A 12,500-nucleotide genomic window follows, 5' to 3' on the forward strand; every position below is an offset into this window, starting at 1 on the left:
TCTTGGTAAAAGCTCAAGGCCGTTGTCATCTGGGTGACAATATTATTTGGTTATGGTTCAATTCAATGTTGTATGAGAAAAAACCCGTTTTGTTTCATAATGATATTCTGTGTTGTTATAAAACGTATATAAACTGATCTTTTCCAAAATAAAACTTACTAAACCGAAGGACGGTATAACCATAAAATTACTTATTCGAGGTCATTGACACACACACCCCCCCCCCCCCCACACACACACACAATTATATATGTTATCTCTCTCTCTCTATCTCTCTCTCTCTATCTCTCTCTCTCTCTCTCTCTATATATATATATATATATATATATATATATATATTATATATATATATATATATATATATATATATTGCCTAACCCAAATCATTATTTAAAAGCTCTCGTTTACGTTACAATAAAATATAATTTATTATTGATGCTATGCGTTTAGGTAAAATTCTCAAAACATCCACCAGCAGGTTATAACATATCAACGCACAAAATGATGTAGGACGGTAAGCTTGAACGTTTATAGTCTGGTTCATAGAATCTAGTGAGAACTAATCATTGAAATGGCTGTCTAAAAAAAATAAAAAAGCCAAAGAGATGTGTGGCGTCAATGGCGTTCCTTCTATATATTCAATTAAATTCCAAAGTTCTTTTTTTTGTTTTTGAAAGTTGCTGCATGTTACTCCGTGTACATGGGAGTAAAAGCAAATAAAAATAAGAATTAAAAAAAATATATAAGATCTTAATGATCTTTCTCCGACATTATATTAAGACTTGCTGTTTACTTGTGACCCTTGTAAAGCACTTTGAGCACGTTTAGTGGATATTGCCCAATATAGTCCTTCACAGCCATTATGCCCATAGAACCGGAGTCTTTCCCGGTTTCTATAGCGTGAAACGGACAATATCAATTATTGCTCGTTATCCTTTGGATAGGACGCTAGTCTATCACAAAGTACTTCTCACGAGATCTAACAGATACAGCTACTCATTCACTGCTGGGTGGACAGAGGGATGGGGGGGGGGGGGGGTTGTCAGAAAAAGAAATCTTGATTGCACCCGATCGATCTCGGTCCCTTTGAGTGTGAAGCGAGTGCTCTACCAACTGAGCTATCTGCACTCCCATTGCGTTATAGAAATGGCTTTAATCATTATTTGAGAGAATGTTGAAAAGTCCCATTTTTTGCCCCCTGGGACATTTCAGGGGCAATAACTCGGTAATAAAACGCTTTATATAAAACCAGGTTATGCGAGATTTGATACCCAAAAGAACTACTAATAAGAAAACATGGTGACAATTGTAACACGTCGTCTCCAAACGGTATTCTGTCCTATTGAACCAGAGTCCTAATAATAATAATATGGTCAAATGCTAGGACACTCGCCATCGGATCGGAAGAAGGTCCAATATTGAACTTTAATATTGAGCTTTAATATAACGCAATATCCATTAACTGTGCTCAAATCGCTTTACAAGGGGTCCCTGACCAACAGCAACACGTAACATGTAGAACGAAACATGACGCCTGTAAGGCGATCTTACAATTTTTTCGGACAGAGCCAACGCTGTTAACATTTTACACCTGAGTACGGTGAGAGAATGTGAGTAAAGAGTCTTTTCCAAGGACTCAACTATGCGCCGAGCGAGGCTCGAACCCAGGAACTTCCGACCCGAAGGCGATTGTCATACCACTAGACCACATAGCCGCACTAGGTCTAAGACTTGAGGGCTAACAGGCGTCATGTCTCGTCCTATATTTGAAGTGTTGCTGTAGACTACACTAGAGAAAGAGAGGCAGACCATTGGGTGCCTGGAGGAGGACAGTTGAAGAGGAGATGAAAGAGGCTGGAAAGACATGGGAATGAGCTGAGCTGGCTGGCTGGCTGTGCCAGGACCGTAGCCATCGTTAACATATAGTAGCCTGACACTGGAACCCTCTAGGACTGGCAGTTTGACGTCATGTTTTAGGTTGGTGTAGCGTTTTTAGGTTTGTCGTCGTTAGTAGAACTCAAGAAAACAAGTTATTTCATTGGTTGAACTATTGAATACAACTCACGATTTGTTTTCTTTTGTGGCAAAAGACTAGCATTTTGACGTCATTTTTGGTCAGTGTCAGGCTATGACTTTACGATGGCTACACCGGGACACAGATGCAAATGCAATTTTTAGCATAGAAATAAAATCACACGGAGGAGGACAGTGAAGAGAGGATAAATGAGGCAGGAAAGACATGGAATGGGCTGAGCTGGCTGGCCCAGGAGAGAGATGCCTGGAGGAAGTTTGTTGGCGTCTTTAGTTCAACCAAGGAACCAAGAGAATAACTAAGTATAAATTCAATTTTTAGCATACAAGTCAAACCACCGCGACAAAGTAAGTACCTACTTTTTAGAGGCGATGCTTCACATTTTAGACTTTGCTGTTGTTGTTGTTGTTTTGGTTCTACCCCGTGTCATTGGCCTGCCATCGTTTGATAGAAAGACACTTCCCCGATGACAACAACAACATCTCATGTGTCTTGGAATGACACCTTTCTGGTTCATTCACCTCGTCAAGAAATAAACATTTGGTCACCACCGCCTCAAGTGTGGGGCTATGTGGTCTTGTGGTATGACACTCACCTTAGGATCGGAAGGTCCCGGGTTTGAGGGAAGCCATCGTTAATTAATAGCCTGACACTATAACCCACTAAGACCCATATGTTGACGTCTTTTTTAGGTTTGTGGACCGAGTTGTCTTTAATAGTGTCCAAGGAAACGAGTAATCCCATTGGTTGAACTGTTGAATACAACCCACGATTTGTTTTCTTTTGTGGCAAAAGACATGTCTTTTGACGCAATTTGTGTCAAGCCATGAATTTACGAAGGCCACGGTTTGAAGAGTCCCGCTCTGACCTTTAGCAAAAGTTCATTATTCAAATTTTCTCATCGAACTCATTTGTCGAAATAGAATGTATCATCACCCTAACAGGTGTCATGTCTCGTCCTATATTTTAAGTGTTGCTGTCGGCTAGAAAAGAGAGGCAGACCATTGGGAACCTGGAGGAGGACAGTTGAAGAGCAGATGAAAGGGGCTGGAAAGACATGGGATTGAGCTGAGCTGGCTGGCCCAGAATAGAGATGCCTGGAGGAACTTTGTTGGCGCCTTGTGATCCAAAAAAGACATGGGATTGAGCTGAGCTGGCTGGCCCAGAATAGAGATGCCTGGAGGAACTTTATTGGCGCCTTGTGATCCAAAAAAGACATGGGATTGAGCTGAGCTGGCTGGCCCAGACTAGAGATGCCTGGAGGAACTTTGTTGGCACCTTGTGATCCAAAAAAAGACATGGGATTGAGCTGAGCTGGCTGGCCCAGAATAGAGATGCCTGGAGGAACTTTGTTGGCGCCTTGTGATCCAAAAAAAGACATGGGATTGAGCTGAGCTGGCTGGCACAGAATAGAGATGCCTTGAGGAACTTTGTTGGCGCCTTGTGATCCAAAAAAAGACATGGGATTGAGCTGAGCTGGCTGGCCCAGAATACAGATGCCTGGAGGAACTTTATTGGCGCCTTGTGATCCAAAAAAGACATGGGATTGAGCTGAGCTGGCTGGCCCAGACTAGAGATGCCTGGAGGAACTTTGTTGGCGCCTTGTGATCCAAAAAAAGACATGGGATTGAGCTGAGCTGGCTGGCCCAGAATAGAGATGCCTGGAGGAACTTTGTTGGCGCCTTGTGATCCAAAAAAAGACATGGGATTGAGCTGAGCTGGCTGGCCCAGAATAGAGATGCCTGGAGGAACTTTGTTGGCGCCTTGTGATCCAAAAAAAGACATGGGATTGAGCTGAGCTGGCTGGCCCAGAATAGAGATGCCTGGAGGAACTTTGTTGGCGCCTTGTGATCCAAAAAAAGACATGGGATTGAGCTGAGCTGGCTGGCCCAGAATAGAGATGCCTGGAGGAACTTTATTGGCGCCTTGTGATCCAAAAAAGACATGGGATTGAACTGAGCTGGCTGGCCCAGACTAGAGATGCCTGGAGGAACTTTGTTGGCGCCTTGTGATCCAAAAAAAGACATGGGATTGAGCTGAGCTGGCTGGCCCAGAATAGAGATGCCTGGAGGAACTTTGTTGGCGCCTTGTGATCCAAAAAAAGACATGGGATTGAGCTGAGCTGGCTGGCCCAGAATAGAGATGCCTGGAGGAACTTTGTTGGCGCCTTGTGATCCAAAAAAGACATGGATTGAGCTGAGCTGGCTGGCCCAGAATAGAGATGCCTGGAGGAACTTTGTTGGCGCCTTGTGATCCAAAAAAAGACATGGGATTGAGCTGAGCTGGCTGGCCCAGAATAGAGATGCCTGGAGGAACTTTGTTGGCGCCTTGTGATCCAAAAAAAGACATGGGATTGAGCTGAGCTGGCTGGCCCAGAATAGAGATGCCTGGAGGAACTTTGTTGGCGCCTTGTGATCCAAAAAAGACATGGGATTGAGCTGAGCTGGCTGGCCCAGAATAGAGATGCCTGGAGGAACTTTGTTGGCGCCTTGTGATCCAAAAAAAGACATGGGATTGAGCTGAGCTGGCTGGCCCAGAATAGAGATGCCTGGAGGAACTTTGTTGGCGCCTTGTGATCCAAAAAAAGACATGGGATTGAGCTGAGCTGGCTGGCCCAGAATAGAGATGCCTGGAGAAACTTTGTTGGCGCCTTGTGATCCAAAAAAAGACATGGGATTGAGCTGAGCTGGCTGGCCCAGAATAGAGATGCCTGGAGGAACTTTGTTGGCGCCTTGTGATCCAAAAAAGACATGGGATTGAGCTGAGCTGGCTGGCCCAGACTAGAGATGCCTGGAGGAACTTTGTTGGCGCCTTGTGATCCAAAAAAGACATGGGATTGAGCTGAGCTGGCTGGCCCAGACTAGAGATGCCTGGAGGAACTTTGTTGGCGCCTTGTGATCCAAAAAAAGACATGGGATTGAGCTGAGCTGGCTGGCCCAGAATAGAGATGCCTGGAGGAACTTTGTTGGCGCCTTGTGATCCAAAAAAAGACATGGGATTGAGCTGAGCTGGCTGGCCCAGAATAGAGATGCCTGGAGGAACTTTGTTGGCGCCTTGTGATCCAAAAAAAGACATGGGATTGAGCTGAGCTGGCTGGCCCAGAATAGAGATGCCTGGAGGAACTTTGTTGGCGCCTTGTGATCCAAAAAAAGACATGGGATTGAGCTGAGCTGGCTGGCCCAGAATAGAGATGCCTGGAGGAACTTTGTTGGCGCCTTGTGATCCAAAAAAAGACATGGGATTGAGCTGAGCTGGCTGGCCCAGAATAGAGATGCCTGGAGGAACTTTGTTGGCGCCTTGTGATCCAAAAAAGACATGGGATTGAGCTGAGCTGGCTGGCCCAGAATAGAGATGCCTGGAGGAACTTTGTTGGCGCCTTGTGATCCAAAAAAAGACATGGGATTGAGCTGAGCTGGCTGGCCCAGAATAGAGATGCCTGGAGGAACTTTGTTGGCGCCTTGTGATCCAAAAAAAGACATGGGATTGAGCTGAGCTGGCTGGCCCAGAATAGAGATGCCTGGAGGAACTTTGTTGGCGCCTTGTGATCCAAAAAAAGACATGGGATTGAGCTGAGCTGGCTGGCCCAGAATAGAGATGCCTGGAGGAACTTTGTTGTCGCCTTGTGATCGAAAAAAAGACATGGGATTGAGCTGAGCTGGCTGGCCCAGAATAGAGATGCCTGGAGGAACTTTGTTGGCGCCTTGTGATCCAAAAAAAGACATGGGATTGAGCTGAGCTGGCTGGCCCAGAATAGAGATGCCTGGAGGAACTTTGTTGGCGCCTTGTGATCCAAAAAAAGACATGGGATTGAGCTGAGCTGGCTGGCCCAGAATAGAGATGCCTGGAGGAACTTTGTTGGCGCCTTTGAATCCAAAAAAAGACATGGGATTGAGCTGAGCTGGCTGGCCCAGAATAGAGATGCCTGGAGGAACTTTGTTGGCGCCTTGTGATCCAAAAAAAGACATGGGATTGAGCTGAGCTGGCTGGCCCAGAATAGAGATGCCTGGAGGAACTTTGTTGGCGCCTTGTGATCCAAAAAAGACATGGGATTGAGCTGAGCTGGCTGGCCCAGAATAGAGATGCCTGGAGGAACTTTGTTGGCGCCTTGTGATCCAAAAAAAGAAATCTCGATTGTATCTGGGATCGATCTCAGTCCCTTTGAGTGTGAAGCGAGTGCTCTACCAACTGAGCTATCTGGACTCCCATTGCGCTATAGAAATGGCTTTAATCATTATTTGAGAGAATTTTGAAAAGTCAGAAAAGAGATACCTGGAGGAACTTTGTTGTCGCCATCTTATGTACGTTCCACATAGGAACCAAGAGGATAAGTAAGTAAGTAAGTAGGCTTGGGACCCCTTGTGAAGCGTTTTGAGCATGTATTTGTAGATATTGCGCTATACAAATGCTCATTTTCTTTCTTTCTTATTATGTTGGGATGAACTAGATCGTGAAAAGTAAATTGCGAATTATCCACTTGGGAGGCATCGTGGCTCAGAGGTAAGGTCTTTGGTTCGTAGCCGCTTCCTCCTGCTCTGCCTATTCCTCCTTTTCCTCCTCCTCTTTTTCCTCCTTCCCCTCCATTTCCTCCTCATTCTCCTCCTCCTCACCATCTTTTTTGTATTTATTTTCTTTCTTGTTTTGTCTAACACTGTATCATTAGCAATGACTATGAACATTTTTTTTTTATTTTTGTAGGAAATACTACTCTTAAATAAAAGCCCTACCTCCACTGCGTAAAAATGTTTTTGAATTATGCAGTTTCAAAGGTGTCTTTATTTGGATGACCCACAAACTATCCGGCCGCATTTTTTGCCGTTCCGCATCTCCTTCCGCATTTTTACGGTTCCGTACAATTTGCCGCATCTTTTGCCATTTTGGCTAAAAAAACAAACCCCAAGAACATTCTATTTTTTATTTTCGTGGTGGGTCCGAATGGTCACAATTTCGTTTTTCTATTCTAGTTGATTTAGGTTCGAGCGTTATATACTTGCGATCAAAAGAAAGTATACACATTTAAAATCGTCGTTACTTTTTTATCCGTTGGCGTAGGCTAATGATTTTCCACTGAGTTGTATTCGTTAGTCCCTACTGTTTGTGTCATTTCAAATCGATCCACTAACAAATATACAGTTCTCCTTGTGATATCAAACATTCTTGCGACATTGGTCACAGACTGTCCAGCTTGAAGATGACCAATGGCACGTGCACGTTGTTCTAAACTAAGTCGTGGCATCGCGTAGATTAATGGATGGTATTTTGTATTGTGTTTTCCTGCCTTGAAAATGTTTCAAGAAGACACGGATGGCAAAAAAATTAATCTACACACTTTCTGTCCACAGTTAGGGGCTAAAAGGTCATTTTAGCACGTGCGCGACGTGGTGAGCGAATTTCAGGTCAAAAACAAAAACATCAACCATCGGTACACAGAAAGACTAAGGGTAAACAACTCAGTGGAAAATCATTAGCCTACGTCAACGGATAAAACAGTGACGATGTATACTTTCTTTTGATCGCAAGTATATAATCTTTTATTTTCAGAACGTCGTCGGATGGACGTTTTTTAAGTGGGGACAATCTGAAAGCCCTCGTGTTTTTGTATTACAATAATTTCATTTCCTATGAATCTTTGCTTTAAGTACGTATGAAAATGACAAACTAACATTTCAAATCATAAAGTGACATGATCCATCTTGATCGTCATTTTACTAAATTGATTCCATGGAATTCCACTGGCTTGGACTTTTTCCCGGGTTTTTCTACCTTCTACTGCTGTGGACTCCTAATAATAATAATGATAATAATAATAATAATAATAATAATAATAATAATAATAATAATAATTAATAATAATAATAATAATAATAATAATAATAATAATAATAATAATAATAATAATAATAATAATAATAATAATAATAATAATAATAATGTCTGTTGCAAAGAATGTTGTTTTAATCACCAGAGTATGATGCTGGTCTATTCAGACTGGATGCATTGTACAACATACATTTCTATATTTTTTATATGACATAGTAGGCATCCTTCCGTCTCAAGAGACGATGGTTTGTGCCCTGTATGGCTTTAGTCTCATCAGTCTTGTTGAAAGCAACGACGGGTGTGACTCAGCAGACCAATCCTTGCATGATATGATCCATTTTAATCGTCCTTCCTGCTTACTGATTACTGTCCTTTTGATCATTTTTTTTTTGTGGCAAATTTTGGTTTTGATTATCGTGTCCTAATGTGTCAATCAATCAGTCAATCACAGATTATGAATTTTTTCTCCTTCCCTTTCTTCCAATATACTGTGACTAACTCAGTCAGACTGAGTATTATTGTCAGTGTGCATGTTGCATAGGTTCCACTTTACATTTACAAATAGAGGATAGCCATTACTCCACTACAATACCCTTACTGTACAATTGGTACTTGTGTGAGAATTTCCTCCTTTTCATGTTCTTTGATGCCAGTTTTCCTCCTCCTTTTCTAATTTAGTTGGTTGCAATTTTGACATCTTATGATGTATACTTGGAAACGTAATATTGTTGTGAGTAGACATATTATCATTGTGACTGACCTTATTGTTGATACTGTTTGGTATTAGTATTGATATTGAGGATATTAAATTTATGTTCACTTGTCATTTTATTTCATTTCTATGTATGCAATGTCAATATCATTGTTATCATTATTACTGTAAGTAAATAAGAATATTTTGGTATACGCGTGTATTATTTGTTTTTGGCATAATTTGTGGCATAATTTGGCATTTTTTGGGCATAATTTTGGCATAATTTGGGACTTTTTTCCGCGGGGACAGCACAAAGAGAAAAAATTACGGAAAATTTGGGACGATTTTTCTATTTTTTTTCTGGTTTGTGGCTGTATCTCGCTTAATACGTGGAATTAGATATTAAAACATGGCAATTTTATGGCAAAATTATCAGAAAATATGATGAAGACATCAGAAGAGTTCTAATTTGTATAGTTTTAGAGCTGTATGGCTAGGGTCAACTATAATTTTGTTTTAAAATATACATAATATTGATCATTTGGAACTTTTCCAAAGTGTAATTTTCCGTCTACAACCCATACAAATGATGTGAAAAATGCCTGCTAAATTATTATCAATCAGTCCAGTGAGACCATGGCTTATGTTATTTATAGTATTTATTTGAGAGAGAGAGAGAGAGAGAGAGAGAGAGAGAGAGAGAGAGAGAGAGAGAGAGAGAGAGAGAGAGAGAGATGTGTTAATCTAAGACTTTGTGTCCTCAGACGGCGAGAGCAAGGTTGCCAGATGGCCACGTGTGTGATCAAATATATAATTTCGTTTCTTTTATTAAATTTTATTCATTTATTTTTGTCTCTGTGACATATACTATTAGATTTTCTGTTTGTTAAAATTTAATTCCTTTGAAGTGGGCCTGTCAGGTGAAAGTCTGGCCATCTGGCAACCTTACCTCGCTGATGTCATTTTCGTGTCGCGCGATGGTGGAGCAAAATGGCCGTCTCCATATTTTCACTCATTGAAATGCAAATTGGGGTGATGTTTTGTGAGAATACGGGAAAAATACTTATCACAATCCAATGAAATTTGAAATATAAATATAATATAGTATAATTATAAAATGTGCATATATAATCTTAATAGCGACAAAATCTTTCCTCTTGGTAGTTTTAGAAATATTTTACTCCAAAGAGTAAAAATCTATTTTGAACGGTCTTCTAGTAACCGCACGAGTTTTGTCGCTTGACATAATCTAAAATGACCTCTTTTCTAACTGTGTGCCAACTTTCAGTCATATTCATTGATAAACAGCGTCGTAATTAATTTTTTAAAATCACTCACTCACTCACTCAATCCCATGACCGGATGGTCATCGGGGGGACATGCGTGAAGCAGAAGTTACAGTCTTCCTCTATGCCTGCCTGTTGCTAGCCCTATGTAGCAGCTCCGGAACCGACATCTCTGTCCATTCTTTTATATTGTCCAGCCACATCTCCCTTTGGCGCCCTCTTCTGCGCTGGACTTCGACTGTGCCCTGTAGGACTGTCCTGCTCAGGCTATCGTGTCGAGTATGGTGTCCAAACCAGGACAGTTTTCTGCGCTTCACAGTCACTAGAAGAGGTTCTTGTATGCCTGCCCGAGCTTCTATTTCTTCCAGGACGTCTTCGTTTGTGCGATGCTCCGTATATGACACGTGTAGCAGTCTTCTATAGCCCTTGCTTTCAAACGCCCTTGTGCGCCCTATTTAAAATAGCATATACACGAAATGGCCGTTTTGCTTTGAATTCGCGTCATTTCCACACCCAAATCGAGGTCCAAGGATTTCAGTAAGAGATAGACATCTAGACATTGCTAGTTTCATGGACACTGACTTGTTCAGGTCTTTATCTCTCACACAGTGCCTGCTCCATGATTTCTCAATTTGATATTTTCATCAATAGATAGAATGAAGATCACGTCACTCAGTTTGTTTCTTGCCATCCATGTGCATGAGTAATTCTCACTTAATTGTATCAACAAGACTATAAACGTTCAAGGTTACACACAGTTTTGTTGTTGGTCCGGATGGCAATGTTGTGAGCTTCTTAGCAATACTATCTATAGGAAAGAAACCCTGATAGATAATAAAATAAATAATAATAAATAAAATTCCCTTTATTCATCCCATAGGGAAAATTTGTCACAAGGGTTTATCCCAATGGAAGACTGGAATAACTCAGGCGTAAGCCTCAGTGCAGCGCCGCAAATTGAGCTAGGGCGAGTTGACGTGCTCAAGGCCAAACAGCGCAGTGATGGAATTCGGTACCTTTCGGGTATGCGAAGCAAAGACCTTACAACTGAGCCACGTTTTCCCATTAAAGTGTTTACAGTAAATTTATATATATATATATATATATATATATATATATATATATATATATATATATATATATATATAATTGATACTCGTTACTCGTGCCCCCAGTAGACCTTGCTTTCATTACTTATATAATGATAATGATACTCTTTTAGAATTTGAACCAGTTACCCAGCCTACCTTGGTAAAATAGGTATTCAAATAATTGGTCAAAAAACCCGACCTCCCAATATCGATCGAATTAAATTAATGGTGCTCATCTCGGCAAAAACTCGGTCAGTCCCAGGTTTGAGAGGTTGCTTTGTTTTTCTTTCTAAGATTAGGACTATTCAAATCGATGGATATTTGAAAGACGAGTTTTCTGGCCAAATTTTAAAATACGTATTTTTCCAGAGTTTGGTAGTAAACGGGTTAATATGGCATATCATATATTATATATCTCCGTTTTTCGTTCCAGTCCCCTGCAAACGTGATCTCCAAGCCAGAACCAATCCATTCCCTGTAATTGTCCTTCAATTGATTACCATAGATTTCAATAGCTAGATTGTACTGAAATTCTGTCCCGAAAAGCAATAAAGAGATGAGTGACGTCATTTTCTTTACTTGTGTATTGTAATATTCAAATGATAACAGATAAATATGATACACTTGAACGTTCATGTAGCACACTTCTGCAGGTTTGACATGTTCAAAATTGCTTTTAAAATGTTTCAAATAAAATAATTTGCAAGCCACATTATCCACCACATCTTAGAGCCAGGTACTCATTCACATCTGAGTCGAGTGAGATAATTGCGTATAGTTTCGTAGAAAAAATACACAATTCCGTTATCATACATTTATTTTTTTATCGATCGCCGTGACCTTCATATTCCATACGTCATCATGATCACGTGTTTAGGATTGGCTAGTGACCTTAGAAAGGTCAATCTATTCATTGGATGCAATGGTCAATATGCCTGTTTGCACACGACACGCTAATTATTATTGGAAATATATATAATATGGAATTCCAAGACTATTATCATTATGTAAATCTTTCTGTGCGGCTTTGTAGTCTAGTGGTATGACACTCGCTTTTGGACCGGAAGGTCCTGGGTTCGAGCCTCGCTCGGTGCATCGTTGAGTCATTGGAAAAGACTATTTACTCACATTCTCTCACCGGACTCAGGTGTAAAATGAGTAACTTGGTCATTAACAGCGTTGTCTCTGTCCGAAAAAAAATTGTAATATCACCTAACAGGCGTCATGTCACGTCCTTTAAGTTACGTGTTGCTGTTTGCCAGGGACCCTTTGTAAAGAACTTTGAGCACGTTTAGTGGATATTGCGCTATATAAAACTCAGATCTCAAGTAGGGACACATTCAATGGTGGGTCAAGGAGGTTGAGACAATACACAGTTTCTGATGGGACCCAGGTTTGAGCACGACACAGCGTATTCTGATTGTTCTTTTTTTTCTCTGTGAGATTCTTGTGCGGATACGTGGTCTAGTGGAATGACACTCGTCTTTGGGTCGGAAGGTCCAGGGTTCGACTCCTGCTCTGGGCAACGCATTGTTGAGTTCTAGGGAATTGCTCTTTTCTCACATTGTCTCCACGTACTC

Source organism: Berghia stephanieae, chromosome 11 (assembly GCF_034508935.2).
Source record: "Berghia stephanieae isolate SIO BIC M18660-M18661 chromosome 11, UCSD_Bste_1.3, whole genome shotgun sequence".
NCBI lineage: Eukaryota > Metazoa > Mollusca > Gastropoda > Nudibranchia > Aeolidiidae > Berghia > Berghia stephanieae.